The sequence below is a fragment of the Macrobrachium rosenbergii genome, chromosome 5 (assembly GCF_040412425.1).
Source record: "Macrobrachium rosenbergii isolate ZJJX-2024 chromosome 5, ASM4041242v1, whole genome shotgun sequence".
In the NCBI taxonomy this organism is placed as follows: Eukaryota; Metazoa; Arthropoda; class Malacostraca; order Decapoda; family Palaemonidae; genus Macrobrachium; species Macrobrachium rosenbergii.
Window position 1 is genome coordinate 27,868,342 of NC_089745.1, and position 13,918 is coordinate 27,882,259.

At 36.2% G+C, this 13,918-nt stretch overlaps 1 protein-coding gene across 1 annotated transcript in view; it reads left to right on the forward strand.

Annotated features, from left to right (window-relative positions):
* The window catches only part of LOC136838630 (uncharacterized), a 76,847-nt gene that overhangs the window by 2,223 nt on the left and 60,706 nt on the right, over positions 1 to 13,918 (forward strand). The gene's annotated exons all lie outside the window — the stretch shown is intronic.

Here is a 13,918-nt window from a genome sequence, read left to right on the forward strand (position 1 = left end):
ATTGTAGTATTTTTGTTTAATATACTGAATTAGACCGAAGTACTGAAGCCACTGGATTCTGGAAGAGAGGTAAGAGCTATCTGTTACATACACACAGTATACACAGTGTATATATATATATATATATATATATATATATATATATATATATATATATATATATATATATATATATATATATTTATATATATATATATATGTGTGTGTGTAATCTAAAGGTAACGTTTATTAGCTGTATAGTATTCACACTTCCTGGTTATTCTCATTACTGCTAGGTTTAACTATTTCTCGTCTGGATCAAAGTCTCGAGTTCCACAGGATAGTGTCCTTTGTCCACTGTTATTTTTGGTGTATACAAGTGACATTGTTGTTGGCCTGGAAAACAAAATTGTATAGTATGCCGATGATGCAACACTTGTGGGTGCAGTAAAGTCTCCACTTATGAGAAATGAAGCTGTCCCCAGCCTCAATTGGGACATGGACCGAATCAATGAATGGTGTCGGTGGGGTATGAGGCCGAACTCCAGTAAAACGAAAACACTATTGATTAGATCATGCACAGATTTTCTACCCCATCCTCCCGTTCAGGTGAATGGGACTCTGCTGAATGAGTCTGAAGCTTTAACTATTCTAGGTGTAACTTTTGACTCACATCCAGGGGCGTCATTTGGGGGGAACTGGGGTCAACTGGCCCCCTCAAGACTCGACTTGCACCCCCAAGACCCAAGTTGCTCCCCCCAAAAAGCCTCAACTTGGCCTCCTCACCCCCAAGCCCCAAGAAGTAACAGCATGTTTTCTTTTTAAATGTGCTATGATAAAAATATAAAATTTCTCAGAAATATTATGTTTCTTGATCTTTGTCTGTCTAGTAGCTACCAGTGATGATGAGATAAAACATATAGTAGTGGGAGTATTTAATTTTTGCTGAAATACCTTGCTCATGTGGCTTCAAAAACACATAAAATAGTTAAAAAAAAAAACTCAGCTGATTAGGCTCGCTTCGCTGGCCAAACCGTCTTTGCCCCCCCAAAAAAAAAAATCTGAAATGACGCCCCTGCTCACATCTTACTTTTAAGAAACATCTAATGAAAGTGTCAGCAAATGACGCACGAAAGTTATTGTTCGTAAGGCCTCATATATTTACAGCAGTGACAAAATCAGTGCAACTTGTTTTAGGTCATTTGTCTTTCCTCCGGTGTGGATGTCTGCTTCTGCCACAGATTTATTTCTTTTATATAGAGCGTCTCGTGGTAGCAGGCTTCTGTTTCCTAATATTGGTAGTTGTGACTTGGACCATCGACGGATGGGCTCTCGTTCGTCAATTTTTCATAAGATATTTTCATAGAGATCTTTCACATGCACAATTGATCCCTGATCCCCTTTTCCTGCCGAGAGCAAGCAATCAGATTCGCTGAACAGCAGGACTTCTCTGTCGCTGTCGAACTTCTCAATTCCAGAGGTCCTTTGTTTCTCGCACCGTGGGTCTCTGTAACAGCCCCCTGAGGATGTCGTGCAATTGAAAGTTTAGAAGTTCAAGCAAAGATGCAATGCATTTCTACCCTAATACAGTTCTCCTTGTATTTTAATAATTTTCTTACATTTTTATTTAATTATTTATTGATATGTTAATTCATCTGTTTTTCTAATAACCGATCTCCTCTTTCTGTGTTTTCCATTACCTCATGTTGCTTCTTTCGAATGAACACCATGTTCTTTGGAAGCTTGAATTTCAAGTCAGTGGCCCTGTTGGCTTGTTCCATATGTATAGGGTTCATCTTCCGGATAATAATAATAATAATAATAATAATATAATAAATAATAATAATAATAATAATAAAATAATCCAAAAATATAAATAATAATAATAATAATATAATAATAAAAGGCTTATAGTGATATATATATATAAAAATATAATAGAAATCATCAACACACAATCAGTGGAACAGACATAAATTTCTGATACGTAGGATATACCCAGGTATATAGGTATATATATATCCATGGGCCATACAAGTCTAAAGAGTTGGAACCTGAGAGCAACTCAGGTGGACTAACTGCTTGCATACCAGCAGTTTTCCCCAACCAGAACCTACTTGGATGAGAATTGAATAAGAGAAATCACAATCACGTGATTTCTATCTTATTCACTCAGAAGATCGAATGAAATGTTGTCTATTGGGTCATTGCTGAGACGGGACAGTTGGGGAAAAGCCATGAGCAGTTAGCTTGCCCAGGTAATTTCAGTTGCTCTCAGGTTCCAACTTTAGACTTGTCTGGCCCAGTGGATAACGCCCTTGCTTTTGGAAGTGAGTGATTATGATGATTATATATATATATATATATATATATATATATATAATATAGGCTTATATATTTATATATATATATATATATATATATAAATATATGTATATATTATACAATACATATATATATATATATATATATATATATATATATATATATATATATATATATATATATATATATATATATATAGTAGAGTTGGAAATTTCAGATGGACTCCGTGAGCACCAGAACCTACTTGGATGAGAATTATGAGAAGCGAGGCTGGAGATGAGTGGAGATTTGCAGAAGACAAGGCACAGGAAAGCCATGAGCGGTAGAATTTCAGGCCTTTGTGTCACGCGGGTTGGAAGTGATGATTATGATGATTATATATATATATATATATATATATATATATATATATATATATATATATATATATGTATACATAACATATATATAGCCATATAATATTTATACACACATATATGTATATATATACAGTATATATATATATATATATATATATATATATATATATATATATATATATATATATATATATATATATATATATATATATATATATATATCTTCCAATATATATATACATATATATATATATATATATATATATATATATATATAATCATAATCATCTCTTCCAACCCCATGACACAAAGGCATCTTCCGCAAATCTCCACTCATCTCTAGCCTTGCTTTTCATAGTTCTCATCCAAGTAGTCTGGGTCTTCCAACTCATCTGGTGCTCACAGGAGCCCATCTGAAACTTCCAACTCTACAATATATTTTTCCCTAACTATTTGAAGGACTCGGCCTCATTAATCCTTTCTCTGTTTAATGTAATTTCGCCCCTTTAGAGTTATCTGGTGTTCCATCTCTCCAGGTGTATGATGCATGCTGTTAATCAAGATTTGCAAATCTGGTGGCGTCCTGCTGGTTCAGAACAGCACCGTCTGCATGTTCTAAGTCTGTCAACTTTTATCGTTACTCCAATCTAAACCTTCTCTTCTATCTCCGACCACTTTTCCATTATACACATACACACGCCCATATATATATATATATATATATATATATATATATATATATATATATATATATATATATATATATATATATATATATAAATAATATATAAATAAATAAATTCTTCCTTTCTTCCACCAGAGCAAAACTTCTAACATCGCATCCAATTCTTTCCCGCTGGTCTCTTACTCACGTGAAATCGATCTGCCAGATGATGGGACTATTTTTCACGTAAGCAAAGGCATCGAGGTCAGTTTGAACGGCTTCTCTGCCCAGGTGGAACTGGCACCTTGCACCCCGGGTCTCGTACAGGTTAGCTCTTCCCACGGCTGAACTGTAGACATCTGGGCAGGGAAAGTTAGTTGTCATTAGAGAGAGGATTCATGTGTGTGCATGTATGCGTCACCGGAAATATTTTGATTAATAATGATGGGCAAAGTGATGGTCACACTTCAATAACCAAATATTAGATTTTCAAGGTCTTGAATGAATGTTCAGTCTTCCAGAATTATATTTCAGTTATTCCGGATTAGATATAATTGAGTATTCGATTGCAGGTCACACAGATTAACCAAAGATCACAATTCAGTAACACAGTGTTTTTAATATAATTGCAGTATTACCGTACTGCTTTTGCCAGTTTTAAAATGGCTGCGGATAACAATTAGCGTATTTGCCGGCGTAAAGGACACTGTTTTTCTGTTGAAAAAAGCGACAAGAAACGCCCCCCTCGTCTAACGCGGCCTCAGTACGAATGCTTCATTGATGAACAGACGAATAAATGAGCAAAAATTGATAATACTCGTACAATAGCTAAATTATAATGAATACCATTATCGGCTATAATCAAAGTAGTGTATTTTCATGTTGAAGTTTATAAGAAAATGGCGATTTCTGTACAAGCACACGAAAGACGGACAGTATAAATTTACAATAAAAGGTATAAGAGAAAGAAACTAATGAGAAATGAACAAGTAAACGTTTACGATGAGAGAGAGAGATAGAGAGACATTAAAGTAAAAAGTACCCTAGAGTAATAAAATTTATATATGGTATAGTGCAAAAAAGGAATGGTGTAAGAATAAATTAATAGACGAGACTTGCAAGTAAAATATATTAAGGCGTAAATGAAAACATTGTCAATTTAATCCCTGGCAATTTTTACCATAGTTTTTAAACACATGACGCAGAGGGAGCAAAGACATTGCGGCAACATAAAATTGAATCTCGACGTCACTCTCGTAGGGAGCGCTGTTCGCAGCGACCCCTCGCCTCAGTTTCACCCACTTCTGGCCTTTTACTTTACCTTTACCCCCATTCCCGCTTTCTGCAGTCCTGCGTTCCAACCTCTGTAACTACTAGATTTTAGTGCGGCTGAGAGGTTTCCTTCCAGTTCCACCTTGTGTTATGTGATGTCCAAAGTATGACCAACAACGACTGTCAACTTTTGGAAAGGAAGAAATTTTGTCAGAATCTTTTACTATTTCAGTCGTTCCGATTTTGTTGTTCATGAGGAACTGTAGTTTAATTAATAACGTATAAAAATAAGTAAATAATAAAAGCATGAAAACCCTTATAGAATTTGTCGAATTAAATTTTTTTTATTTAACTTACTATGAATTTTGATATACCTTTTTAATGTGGACACATGAGTAAATGTATGTATTGTGTGTATGCGTTGCAGTGAGAACGTGTGCCTATGTGCCGTTTTAATTTAATTTTAATTCGCTCATTGGGTCCCAGTGCTTGGCTCGACAGCCTAAATTTCATAAATCAAGCTAGATGTCATAGCCTAGGCCAAAGAACTTGACAATAAGACGGCTGAACGTGTTTTTGGTTCACTGCCAACATAAAATGTTTTTTAATCAAAATAGTTTTTTTTTTTTTTTTAAAAACCCTTGTACTGTACGAGTGGTAAGTCAAAAGTTCCAGAAAAAATTGTTGAATGATGTATTTGTCACAGGAATGAAAAACCCAAATACTTGGTAAACAATTATCTGTGATGTAGTGATCCATATAGACTTGTTACCTCAGTCATCCTCTTGCTAACGTGGTGTTAACATCTGCTTCAGAAAAGTTAACATCGTTCTGAACCCATGGAAAATAACGGGTTTTGAGATGAGAGTTTAGCATCAAGTTCCTGACCAAGCTTGATTGGAAACCAGAAAAATTATTGAAGCTTTGCAACAAGTTTATGGAGATTCTTCTCCATCTAAATCAGTTGTTTATGATTGGATAAAAGATTTAAGGATGGTCGGGAGGACCTCAAAGACGGCAAAGAGGGAAGACCATCGACTGGAAAAAATGAAAGAATTGTGTCATTTTGGTGCAGAATCTAGTGGATGAAGATCGTCGGATTACTATCGATATGATAGCTAATGAAACTGGGATCTCCCATGGTTCCGCATTTTCAATTTTAAATGAAAATCTTGGTTTGAGTAAACTTTCAGCACGTTGGGTCCAAAAAGCGTTGCGTGAAGACCAACTGCATCAAAGAGCTGAACTTTTTTAGTTTTAACGAAGATTGAATCAAATGAATCAGAGTTTTTTGACCGGATTGTTACTGGAGATGATTGTTTGATCCATCAATATGACCCAGAAATTAAAATTCAATCAAAGCAATGGTTACCAAGAGGTTCAGCTGCACCAGTGAAGTTCAAAGTGGCGAGATTGCCCAGAAGGTTATGGCAACAGTGTTTTGGGACTCCAAAGGAGTGATTTTGATTGATTTCTTTGAAGGACAAAAACAATCACCGGAACTACTACAAAGGTGTTTTGCAAAAACTGAAGACTGCATTGGCTAAAAATCGAGGAAAGTTGCAACGCAGAATTTTGTTCCATCATGATAACGCTCCAGCACATTCATCAAGGTTGCAAGAGGAGTTTACGGAAATGATAAATGAGGTGGAAATCTGGGGACATCCTCCTTATAGTCCTGATTCTTGCTCCTTCAGATTTTTTCCTGTTCCCAAAACCATTGGAACATTAAGAGGAGTCTTTTGTTTGAATCTTTGGATGCTTTTAAACATGCAGTTTCAACATGGTTTAATAGAAAGGCCCCAAATTTCTATGAAAGAAGGGTTGCAGAGGTGGAAACAGCGCTTTTAAAAGTGTTTTAGTTAGATGGTAGATATGTATAAAAATGATGTTTGAATTTTTAAATAAAGAGTATATTGAATTTTTCCTGGAACTTTTGACTTACCCTCGTATAACAGTGGTGCGTCTAAGGCTGCGTCCACACGATCGAGCTTTGTTCGACGAACTTTGTCCGATGTGACGTCAGATCCGGGGAAACAGCCACGTAATTTTTATGCGCCGTTGATTAATATGCAAAAAAAAAAAAATATCTAATAAAAAGGCGTGGAAGTTCCAACTTACCCACGACGGCAAACGTTCCGTCGGCCACAGTCTGGAAAAACTGCCAGGTAGTCATTTCGGCGTCACTGAACACACCGACGCGTTGGCGGTCCTCGTACAGGGCACCCCCCTCCGCAGTCTTCGCAAATACATTACGGAAAATGAAATGAAATGATCGTCATTTCGTTCAAAGGAAGATTGTAGTGTTCGACATTTTTGTCACACACACGCTCTTATTTTTTTTTATTCACAAATATTAAAACATATATCATTCGGCGAAGTCACTATTTTTGATAGCCAAGTAGTTAAGAGTCGATTGTTTGTTGTATCTGAATCAAGGCCCAGATTAGAATCCTGGCCGGGGCAGAGATGTACTTGTGAATTATAATAACCTTTGGGTGTAAGTTATTCCCAAGATATAGTGAATTCGATATTAAATGATTCTTTGGGCCTTAAAATATACTGTATACATATATAAATCTATATATATATATATATATATATATATATATATATATATATATATATATATATATATATATATATATATATATGTACTGTATCTATCTATCTCTATCTATCTATCTATCTATCTATATATATATATATATATATATATATATATATATATATATATATATATATATATATATATATATATATGTATATATGTTATATGTAAATTGTACATACCAAAGTTTCGTACACAAGCGTTTTACTTCTCAAGGCAGGTCTTGTCTTGCTTCGTATTATGTCCTCTATGGAATTTATTGGTACAGATCTGAAGGCAGGAGAACAAATAAATTCATATCGCCTTAGTCTTTACGAGATATTGTGTTAGAAGTTCTACAAGATAACTGCAGAATAGCAGAGTGACTATCGTATTCACGGGAATATGAGTAACATTTCATGTGCCCACATATACATATATTTTCGTTGCACGTGTTTTCCAACTGACGCTCATCAGAGATAGACTGAAGCACCCACCTGAACGGAATGGCGAGAAAAGCCGTGATGGAACCACTATAGAGGGCGATGATGACGACAGACATGAGCATCCCGCCAACACCGATGAGTCGACTTGGTGAACCTTCCGGCCACTTCGAAGAACCTGTCGGTGTCAAATATTCTCTATTTTGTGCCTTGGCCAGTGACGCCCGGGGCGGACTCTGAAAGTGCCGCCCCATTCCAATGCTAAAAAGTACTAAAGTGGTGAAAATTAAACGCACATTTTAAGTCTTAACATCTCAGTCATTTATTTGATTTCATAAAGCTAAAACAAAAACAACACAGCAGATTTGCTGTCCAACAGCAGAGTCGATAAAACGCTGTTCAGTGTTCCGATCAGACGAAATGCGCTAGAAAATCTAGAATGATGCCAGACCAGACCTGCTCAGAGGATGCCAGAGTGTCTGTCCCATCACGGTCCCCTTAGTTACGCCACTGGTCTTGGTGGTACAATTAACCTTCAGCTAGCATTTGTGCCACAATTAAAATACCATATGTTCGAGCTCGTATGACACTATCATTATGAATATGCTGGACATCAATTTTGCCACTGGTATTATTTTCGTTGGTGGAAGTTTTGCCGGCAAGATAGCGCTTCTTCGATCTTCCTCAGGAAGGTTTCATTGCAGTCTAGGATTTTTCGATTTTAGCGACGTATGATAAACAAGTTCCAAGTGGATTAAACGAATCCTTGAATGCCTCAGTGGTCATAATTAACTTAAATGCATTTTAGGTCGGTTATATTTGCGCGCTTACCACTGAGGGCAGAGAGAAAGAGCCTCCACATCCGTGATTTGTTTCACTCAATAGGAGCGATGGGAACAGGATCAGCTGATGTGTTCATGCTTTCCTAGTTTTCCTCCTAAAGATTGACGTTCTTGACATAGCAATGGAAGGTAGGAGAAAATTTCAAATGTTACGCATCTTGGATGTGTGCGTGGATTGATAAACTTATGATAAACATGACGAATTTTGTCAACTCGCAAATGGGCTGTCTGATAACTGAACAGACAGTTATTAAAAGACAATGAATACAGATGAACGAAATCGCCAGGGGAAAAAAGGACAAACACCGAAAAATAGTCTTTAGGATGACATTCCAAGAGACTCTTACTCCCAAAGTGTCATCATGAAAAGGCCCGACAAGAGAAGGGTCACTTACCCTGGTTAATGAAGACTTGCAGCATTTTTGTCAGTTGGGAGAACAATTCTGGACGCCTCTTGACCCCAGGTCTAGAAGATCTTTCGGCCCTGACCGTCACTTCCAACGCGAGGCCCGATATCAAGGCTGCCCCAAGGATGCATGCCCAAGACTGTATACAGTTATTGTTTTTTTTTAAGAGTGATATCTGAGACATTAATTATTATCTAATGCATACGTATAATTTTATATATATATGTATATATATGTATATATATATCAGTATATGTATGCATATATATATACACATATTTGTGTGTATATATACATATAAATATATATAAATATATGTATATAACTCACACACATATATATATATGTGTTTGTCTGTGGTTGTGTGTTTTATGATTATATGTATATACAGACAGACAGACACACACACACACACACACACACACACACACACACACACACACATATATATATATATATATATATATATATATATATATATATATATATATATATATATATATATATATATATATATATATATCAAGATACCTCTGCATGTACGAACACTTAAAACCTGATATCAGCGCTTTCAGACTTCTGTGCAAACACCGTACAGATGTATTTTTTTAACGTGTCTGTTTCTCAGAACAAATTTAACATCACTTCTGAGCATTTCTTTGATAAAGGCATTCCGGTTTTCTTTTAATCCAATTCAGAAGAAATAAGAGAACGGACCTATAATTCATCACATTCTATTACAATTTTATCTGACGCGATTGTCAAGAAGATTTGAAGGGAAGCTGGGTGACTGTGAAATAGAATTTCTGGGGATTCGATAAGATTTCCGCCGTTCTTTGGGCTTAAATTATTAGCGAAGTACTAAAATTGATTTTTCCGGATAAATCCGATTCATAAAACCAGATATCTCTTAGGTTTATAGTGAATGAATCCGTTACAAGGAAATATTTTTTCCTGTAAAGTGTGTGTAAGAAAACACGTTCATCAGACAATCAACTATTGTACGCCCGTGATGGAACGTGACAGAGGTTTATTCGTTATATCTCGAGACTGATATTTTGTCAACATCTTTGGATAGTAGGTTGTATCGATGGTGACATCACAAAGAACCGCCCAGTTTAGATATGAAATCACAAGGATCTTTTCAGTATACAACGAACTCAAACGGGAACAAAATAGACATATCAATTGCAGCGCTCTAAGATTTATCATCTACACTCCCGGGAATGATTTATTCCCGTTCAACTACGAAGAATAAATTACCAGAGGAGAATAAATCTGCAGAAGAAGAAATGGTTTGAGCACGATCGTTGGCGCCCTGGAAATGATCACCACTATGTCTTCCCCGATGGGTCTACTGAACTCTACAACGGACGTTCTGTCATGACTTGGGGTGAAATCCAGTGCTGCCATGTCTGCCTCCTGCCAGTGGGAGAAACACCATGAATGAACTTAAAATAAGATCTGTGCAGCTAGGCTTGAGTTCAGATCTGCCCAATGCTGTTTCTGGAAAGCGCACAGTAACCAGTTGGAGATGTTAGTGAAATTCACTACTGAGTTCACAAGAAAACGTGATTGGGAAACTATATTTGTATCTTTTATATATTTAGGCGATTTACTAAAAAATCATTAAAGAATGTGGATTATTCGTTCATAAGATCACAATTCAGGTGTTTTTGTCAGTGATTGCGCATAAAATTATTATAATAATAATTTTATTTCAAGTTATTTGCTTTTCGATTTAGAATTACGAATGTTTTTCTGTTGTTTATAACAATGATTATTAATGCTATTGCTGGTATTATTACTAGTACTACTACGAAAAATATTTTGGTTTTTGCATGAGCCTGATTATGAAGAGACTAACACAACGAATAAAATTACAGATGAATATATAGTAACGAAAGACGTAGAGCTCAATAATAATATCATAATCAAACGAGCAACTGGAGACGTTATAATCACATTGGAACAACCTTTCTTTGAACTCTGTTGGTCAGTCACTGCAGCACTCTCACTTGCCTGTCTTTGAAGGGCGCCCACCATGCCGTCGTAAGATCCGTTTGCTAGCATGAGTCCGAATCCTTTCGTAGGGACAAGGACCTCGGTGAAATTCAGCCGTTTTTGAACGACGTGCAGTATGTCGATGATGTACCCTTCGGCGCTGTCGAAGCCCTTTCCGTCGACGTATTTGAATACCGTTGGTTTCTGCAGGAGAGGAGGAGGTAAGAAGTCCTCACATATGCTTTGAAATGTGACTTTTTTTTTTAAAGAGTGTGTGCCTTTTTATTAGCTCCAAGACTGATATAAAGATTATGACTCACATAAAGACAGCGGTCATAGTATTATGGTCATAGTATTAAGGTTTTCAGTTTGCTGGCGAATTGTAGCTGCGCTAATGCTAGATAGAGCTGTCAGTATCTTGGCATCCGAGCGCGCTAAAAAATTAGCCCCGTTATACGTAACAGCGCATTCCTAGAACCGGAACGAGTAACATGGCTTTCAGCTGAAAAACTCTAACCTGTATGCAGGAGATCCGCACAGTTCTGTTTTGGAGGTTGAGGGAGGAGTAGGCCAAAACGGATAGAAGGTTTCCAGCGTCCCGGCTCTCCACACAGCTGCTAAGCGCAGTAACCACGAGCCGTCACCAGAGTCTTTGACGGCAGCGATTTTGATCCAGCTTCTTCCGGAAATGAGAAAATGAAAGGAGAGCGTGAAAACGGCACCTTCCATGAAGGTATCAGGTTACTTCCCATGATATTGTGGTCATTAGAACATTCAGCACGAATGAAACACAAAACTGACTTTGTTTCAGAGCATCTACGGTCATGGCGGCCAGTTCAGACCGAGGAGTTCAGCTCTAATGTTTTAACTCTGAAGTCTGTATGACCACTGGCTTTGCTCCATCCGTAATAAATACAAATTCTACAATTGTGAATCTCTATACGCCACCTGATTCAGAAGTTCAATACATGGCGTAATAGGACCTTTTTTTCTTATTTAAGAGAATTTTATGAATTTTGGCTTTAGTAAACCCAGTGAGATATGAACGGTATGATTTTGTTTTCTGATGACTAATACAATCAACTAAACATACACTAAACATGGAGTAAAAGTGGGCAATAAAACATCGACCTAACTTTGTCTCTATCTCCTCCTCCGGTGACCAAGCTCGATTTGGGCAGATATGTCCGTCTCGGTGCATTCACGTAGGATTATGCTTAATTTTCTCTCGATAAAACTATTAGAGCATAAGTGTAAAGGAAAATATCACCAGATTCTACCACGAACCTTTTCGCTTTCCTTTCGTTTTCTCTGCCAATCAGGATCCCTCTTATGCCCTCTCGGAGACCCTCCGTGACTTGGTTCATGACCTTTGCGAAGCTTGAGGATGAAGTTGTGGGCTGGGCATCCCGGGTCATTACTTCTGATATGACCCAGATCCAGCGGGTGTTCTTAAAAAAGATTGTTTTGTCAGTTTCAAATTCTGGCTCATTAATTCTAAATAGTCAAGATATAATATATCATATCATATCATATATTATATATTATGTTTTATTATATTACATCGATTTCTCATACGCCAAAATTTGCTAGTTTATAGATTATCAGTCTCATAAAATAGTGTCCGATTAACAGTGCTCACCATAGCATTGATGCGTGCTGAAATGTACAACTTTCTTACCTAAAATGAAAAATCAAATTGATCATAAACATAAAAAACCCTTAAATCTTTGACACTTTTTCGTTGAAATGTTCAGCTGTAATTTTTTTTTAGTAGATTGATATACTGTATAATTTTGAAGGCTTAGAGCTTCAGTATACTTTTTAAAATACATGTTTTTATCTGTGGAATAAACATTTCATATTGTCCTATTATGAATCTAATGATTGTAATTCATTTAGCATGCACACAAAAATTGAGAAAATTTAAAACTTTTATGGTATTGTAGATTTATGTTTTAATAGTTCTTTTGATAGTGAAATCTGGGAATCCCAAAGAAATTTATATTTTATAACTTCTATTCTCTTACGAGTTTTATGTGCATAATTATGGTTGCAAAGTTTATGCTGTTATCCAGCTTCACGTAAATACACATTTTTATGGTTTTGTTTATTCACCTCAAGCACCAGTAATGCGTGAGATAACTATTGAAAGTAAATTTTATACCGAATTAAGATACAAAAACGCTTGCAGTAACTGAGTTCCAAATAGACTAAATTTTCATTTTAGTTGTACGATTGTCACCAGTAGAAATGAAAATGAATTGAATCGATAAAATCTACGGTCTTTGAGCTTCACGTTTAACTTACGATGTATGTCAAGGATGACATACTTTAGTAAGTCACTTTGATCAATTCTGTCATCTGGTCCTCTAATCACCTGGGAACGTGTGTATTTTATCTCTCTCTCTCTCTCTCTCTCTCTCTCTCTCTCTCTCTCTCTCTCTCTCTCTCTCCCCAGAAATTCAAAGATTTATTTCACAACATTTTTGGCATGTTTTACGTGACGATGTTTGCGATTTATCAATAAAACCATGCAAGAGCATAACACATACAATTCTTCGTGTGAATAAAACACTATTTTGTGTACCAATTTTAAAATTGTTTGCTTAAACTTTAAAGCAAATCATTCAACTACTATTTTTAAAGATACTTGCATCTTGCTACTACCGTTAAAATAATAGCAATGATAATCCAAGATTTGATAATGACTATAAAGATCTGTGCCTTTTTCATGATATCAGTGATCCAGTTTGAGGAGCCCACAAGAACATGCTGGGAATGAGTTATGTACGTCAAGTTCTGAATCCTTGTCCACCAGGGGCTGGCCTTGAAAACTTCAAAGGGCAAGCCCTCGCCCCAAAGGGAGTTTAGCAGGGAACTGTCTGTGGGAAAAAATAATTAGGATTACATTGCTGATATGAGCCAGAGTAAATATATCAAACCATTGACAGTGACGACAGAGATGGCTAACGTGTATATTAATGTCATCCGATAATTTATGTACCTGGATCGTCTTCAAATACTAAATGC